This window comes from Entelurus aequoreus, linkage group LG21, assembly GCF_033978785.1.
Source record: "Entelurus aequoreus isolate RoL-2023_Sb linkage group LG21, RoL_Eaeq_v1.1, whole genome shotgun sequence".
Taxonomy (NCBI): Eukaryota; Metazoa; Chordata; class Actinopteri; order Syngnathiformes; family Syngnathidae; genus Entelurus; species Entelurus aequoreus.
In genome coordinates this window covers 30,331,552-30,338,312 of record NC_084751.1, presented here as the reverse complement: position 1 = coordinate 30,338,312, position 6,761 = coordinate 30,331,552, and positions in this window count along the sequence as shown.

Sequence of the window (6,761 nt, the reverse complement as noted above, 5' to 3'; positions counted from 1 at the left end):
TACAGCCCTTGGTCCAGTCCGATCGTCATTGTCCCTAAACCAGATGGCTCCTTGAGGTTTTGCAACGACTTCCGCAAACTAAACGACATATCCACCTTCGATGCATACCCCATGCCTAGAGCCGATGAGCTGATTGAACGCCTTGGACCTGCCCGCTTCGTCAGCACCATAGACTTGACCAAGGGTTATTGGCAGGTGCCCCTGACCCCGAGAACCAAACCCAAGATGGCCTTCTCAACTCCAGACGGCTTGTTCCAGTACACTGTCCTCCCCTTCGGCATCCACGGGGCCCCTGCGACCTTCCAGCGCATGAGGGACTGAATCCTCCGTCCTCACCAAGCCTATGCCGCCGCCTAACTTGATGACATCGTGGTCCACAGCGCCACCTGGGCCCACCATCTGGAACACCTGGAGGCTGTCCTCAGGGCCCTTCGTCAGGCTGGTCTAACAGCGAACGCCAAGGAGTGCCGGGTAGTATGGACCAAAACCAACTACCTCGGATATACGATAGGCCGTGGGTGTGTGCGGCCCCAAGCCCAGAAGGTGGAGAAGATACGGAACTGGCCCCGCCCCATCACTAAAAGACAGGTGCAGTCCTTCTTAGGTCTGATCGGCTACTACCAGAAGTTCATCAAAGACTTTGCCACAATAGCGGCCCCCCTCAACGACCTAACTCGCCAACGGTCAACCCACCAAGTATCTTGGACCACCGAAACGGAAGGGGCCTTCGAGAAGTTAAAGCAGGCTCTGTGTGAGGAACCCATCCTTGTAGCACCCGACTTCACGAAGCCATTCGTCCTCCACACAGATGCCTCTGGCACTGGGATCGGGGCAGTCCTAGCCCAACTGGTTGGAGCAGATGAACACCCCGTAACCTTCATTAGCCGAAAACTGCTGAAGCACGAGAAAAATACTCTACCGTGGAGAAGGAGTGTCTTGCTGTGAAGTGGGCCATCCACAGATCAGGTATTGCCTATGGGGAAGACATTTTACTCTGGTGACCGACCACGCCCCCCTCAAATGGATGGCCACCAATAAGGACAGCAACGCTCGGGTGACCCGCTGGTTCCTGGAACTGCAAAATTATAAATTCCCCGTCGAGCACCGCCCCGTAAAGGATATCCGCCACGCCGACGCAATGTCCCGCTGCTACGAAGATGTGGAACAGGAAGCTCCTCGTCCCAACAAGGAGCTTAGGGTGGGGGATATTTGGAGCATCACAATACCCCCGAACAGGTGAGACTAGGCAGAGGGCCAGCCATCACAATGAAAGCATGCACCAGGCGGTCAAACTACGCCAACCTCTAGGTGTGGTCATTGAAGGCAAGTACATCCCTAATTTTATTCTCAATCAGGCTGATGTGTGGCCACCTGCCTCAAGGCAGCTGTGTCAGGTTGGCAATCACTGTGTTTGATTAAATAGCACCTCAGTGTATGACTCATTGTGTGGCTGGATCCCTGCTGGGAAAGGTCTGCTCCCATCGGGCGGTAAGTGTGTTGCTCCACTGAAATATACTTTGTAAATAAGTCTGCTAAACGTGTAATATGTTGGATTCATTGAATGCTGTGATTTATTGAACTTTGTACTGATCAGAGATTTCTCTGCTCTATGTTCTATGTTTGGGGCAATATACAGTATCATCCAGCAAAGTGTATTATCAGCCCAAGCCTATGTGAGGTATTTGACTTTTCCAAGTGCATGATTATTCATTATGGCATTGTGTGTGCTTGTATTGCAGAATCTTTCTCCCAAATGTAGGCGTTAGAAACAGTTTCTCATATTTTTCTTCAATATGATTCCCTAAAGAACCTGCCTCAATTCATATCAAAGAGAGCAATATCTCTGGACCTTTTAAAATGCTTCCCGTAATGTCAGTCCTGGACTCTTTCAGATAGAAAGAAGAGGGAAATGTCAGTACAGATGTTTATCAGCCAAGCCAGTAAAGAGGTACCCCTTGGGGGCCACCTGTGTTTGCCAACAGGACAACTGCCCCTTTGTTGTCTGTATTAGTGGCTTTTAGCAAGGATTCGGACATTTTAACATGTCTCCCAATGGAAAATATTTTCAAGCCACACCAGGGGTGTCACTAGGTTTGAAAACCGGGGGGGCTTAGAATTTTTGCACTTGCAAGATTTTTTCGCTCGCAACATTTTGGCACTGTATTAGAATTTCAAACAAACACTGAATACATCTAAATGGTTGAAAGTGGAAATGTAAAAAAGCTTCAGTCATCTTTAGCAAGGATGAGATGGCCCAAACTCATTAAGACAGCGTTGTTGCATGGAAAAGCTATCAGGCAACTTGCAAACAGGGAAACGTTGCACAGATGATAGCAGTGTAAACAAACTTACATAGCACTACAGAGTTGACCTGAGAACAGAGGAGGTTCTTGCCTGGAAAACACCTGCTGGATGTCCACCCAAAGATATGTTGTCTGTGCACAACCTCTTTGATTCAGAATGTTTGCACTTGCAAGATTTTTTTGCTTACAACTTGTTGTTACTGTATTAGGATTACACAGCAAATACTGAAGAAACCGAAATGGTTGAAAAGCAATATTGTTTGTTTCCTGTTATTACTGTGATGGTGATTTACGGCGTTTAGACCACAGGTGTCAAATTCATGGCCCACAGTCCACACCTGGCCAGTAGGGTGATATGGACTATCACAATAACCTGCCGTTTATGGTGAAAACGATAAAAGTGTTGATAAAAAAGGAGTGGTCAAAAATTCAACCAGAAGCTTGCCAGGAGCTTGTGGATGGTTACCAAAAGCGCCTTATTGCAGTGAAACTTGCCAAAGGACATGTAACCAAATACAAATATCATTGCTGTATGTATACTTTTGACCCAGCAGATTTGGTCACATTTTCAGTAGACCCATAATATATTCATAAAAGAAACAAACTTCATGAAGGTTTTTAGTGACCAACAAGTATGTGCTCCAATCACTCTGTCACAAAAAAATAAGAGTTTTAGAAATTATTGGAAACTCAAGACAGCCATGACATTATGTTCTTTGCAAGTGTATGTAAACTTTTGACCACAACTGTATGTAATATTTTTCTTTTTGGTTGGATCCCAGATGAAGACACAGAGGTTGTAGTGGCCGAGGAGGTCCTCATTTCACGTTCAGAATTTGAAAGGAATAATAATAAAATAATATATAAATTTAATAAAGTAAAAAAAATAAAATAAAAGTAAAATAATTTGAAAGGAAGAAACAACAGTCTAAAAATATATTCATAAAATTGGGTGTTGGGCTGCCGCACAAAAATAGAGTCATCAATTGTCTAAACTTTTGAAATATTTCTTGAGCGAATGAGGGATAATAAGAAAAGAATGAGAAACTAGCACCTGCAGTCAACAAGAGGTTGACCTTGTTAAGATAAAAGACACTCTAGAACAAGCCTATTCAACTGGCTGCCCGTGGGGCTCGTCCGGCCCGCCAAAGCTTTTCATTTGGCACGCCGAAATCCCTCAAATAGGCTTGATGATACCATTAAAACTAGGGTTGCAGTAGTCCCATAACCCCACAGGCGGCAACAGTGAGGCATATGTGTCACAATGAAGCAGCAGTGGGGTGAGAAGAAGAAGAAGACTTCTCATTAAACCCTGAACAAAATCTAAATAAATTGCCAAAATCAGACTTTCACCAACGACTGGACAACAAAATATGAATGTTCTGTTTCTTTTTGGACCTTTTAAGCAACGGACACAGTGTTCTAAACAAGCAGCAACAAGGGTAGAAAAATCCGCAAATGTAAGCTACATCACGAAACTTGGTCAGATCCTTGTAAGTAGATATTGTGAATAAAGATGTTTACTTTGTTTTGTGTTGAAATTGCTGACTTTGTTATGTCTTTTGTATTTCGTGGTCGTGTTTTTTGTCTGAGATTAACCCTGGCGATCACAGCTCATTTGATACATGTACCGCTAAATTTGACCAGTAGAGGGCGATAAGAGCGACACTTGGTTTAATTGTGATGAGTCACAGACGCATACATTATGTCCAATGTTTGATGTGGATGTTGTTTAATTTCTATAAGCGTAAACATCTGTAGTTTATTGTCGGAATGTATTAACACTGACCCTTCTATTTTTTTTAATGCAAAATACATAATTGACATAATACTTTTGTAATGTTTATTTTATGCTTATATTTTTAGTCATACAAACCTAAATGAAGGAAGTGTAAAGAAATACAACTGAGGAAGGAACATCAATCCTCAACAAAACGTCTGGAGCTTCTGTTTCTTCATGCTGTTAATAAGCTGCACACGCTGGAAACCAGTAGCGAGACCAGAATAATGAATTTATTGACAGTGCAGTGTGAAAGCCAATGTGTTTACTTTGTAATTAAATAAAAGCAGTCTCAAAGTAATATAACCTGCAAAGGCACTTTCTGACGAAATATCCACATTTCGATGCCCTTGGGCCCTTGAAACTGTGGCCCTCTTCATTATGTAGTTGAACAGCCCTGCTATAGGACCTTATGCACCGCTTATTAAACTATTTAAGTGTGTGTATGTATATTACAGACTGTGCACCCAATATCTTGTTTTTAAAAATAATTTCAGATGAACGTTATATAATTATGCCACCGTGGAAAAAGAATGCTTGGCCAAAAGAAGTATGAATGTGAGTGTGAATGGATGTTGGATCCAGCTCCTACAGGCAGGCAGATGTACCTGCAAAAACAGGTGCAGTAAGGAGACAATAACTGAATATGACTTAAATTTCACATCCTGCTGATCATGTGCAACAAAGACATAATCAAAATAGAACGCTCTTTACGCGCTGCTCATCTGGTCAATCGTCTGTTTGCTCTTGAAATGCTTCAATCGAGTTGGATGCCCTGAAGAAACAGATGACAATGGCGTTAAGTTGATTGAAACGCATTACCCAACAGCCATTGAAGAGACTTAATTACTCCTAATGATTGCTTTATCCTTTGCAAATGGGAAATGTGCCTTTCTGGATCACCCGGGTTCGCTTAAATAATTCATAAATGGGTCCCGTGTCCATAGATCAAATCAATCCGGTAACCTCCTGGAGGTTAAACATCAACAGTTTTGATTAACACATTGTCCATGTCCAGGTGTGTGAGGACAGAGCAGATTGCATCCCTTGCTGACTGTTTGGCTCTGGATGCGAACTGGTGGTGGGTTTTAAAATGGGACATGACCGGCCTTTTGGAACCCTTGAGGTTGATGGGGTCAGTGAAATATTCAAACAATGGGAGGAAGACTATTTGGTACGGGGATCTGAAAGTTTATCATCCAAGTGTTTTAAGTAGGGATGTAACAGTATACAATCTTGATCAGTAACTCAGGTTGAAGGTCATATACCAACTCATTTTGGGTACGGTAAGGGAACAAAATTCAAAACATATAACCTGATTTATTAAATAAAACATAAAGGACTGAAAACTTCAGGTAATTCTCAAATGAATACAATTCTCAATAAATAAAAATATCAATATAACATACAGAAAAACTGGCGGATGGGGTGGTCACTTTCAGGTCAATATTAGCCAACCTATCTGAACTCAACATCAGGATTCTTAGTGTTCAGGTTATGGTAATTAGCAACGGTTGAATGGAGGCAACTGGAATCTTACTGCTTGTTCATTTAAAGGCCTACTGAAACCCACTACTACCGGCCAGGCAGTCTGATAGTTTATATATCAATGATGAAATCTTAACATTGCAACACATGCCAATACAGCCGGGTTAACTTATAAAGTGCAATTTTAAATTTCCCGCTAAACTTCCGGTTGAAAACGTCTATGTATGATGACGTATGCGCGTGACGTCAGTAGTTAAACGGAAGTATTCGGACACCATTGAATCCAATACAAAGAAGCTCTGTTTTCATCTCAAAATTCCACAGTATTCTGGACATCTGTGTTGGTGAATCTTTTGCAATTTGTTTAATGAACAATGAAGACTGCAAGGAAGAAAGTTGTAGGTGGGATCGGTGTATTAGCGGCTGGCTGTAGCAACACAATCAGGAGGAATTTGACTTGGATAGTAGACGCGCTAGCCGACGCTAGCCGCCGCTAGCCGCCGACCGCACGGATGATCGGGTGAAGTCCTTTGTCCTTCCGTCGATCGCTGGAACGCAGGTGAGCATGGGTGTTGATGAGCAGATGAGGGCTGGCTGGCGTAGATGGAGCGCTAATGTTTTTATCATAGCTCTGTGAGGTCCCGTTGCTAAGTTAGCTTCAATGGTGTCATTAGCAACAGCATTGTTAAGCTTTGCCAAGCTGGAAAGCATTAACCGTGTATTTACAGGTCCATGGTTTAATAGTATTGTCCCTTATGTGGGCTCTGTACCGAGTCCCTTATGTGGGCTCCGTACCGAGGATGTCGTTGTGGCTTGTGCAGCCCTTTGAGACTTTTGTGATTTAGGGCTATATAAATAAACATTGATTGATTGATTGATTGTCTATCCTTCCAGTCAGGGGTTTATTTATTTTGTTTCTATCTGCATTTAAGCACGATGCTATCACGTTAGCTCCGTAGCTAAAGTGCTTCACCGATGTATTGTCGTGGAGATAAAAGTCACTGTGAATGTCCATTTCGCGTTCTCGACTCTCATTTTCAAGAGGATATAGTATCAGAGGTGGTTTAAAATACAAATCCGTGATCCACAATAGAAAAAGGAGAACGTGTGGAGTCCAATGAGCCAGCTTGTACCTAAGTTACGGTCAGAGCGAAAAAAGATACATCCTGCACTGCACTCTAATCCTTCAC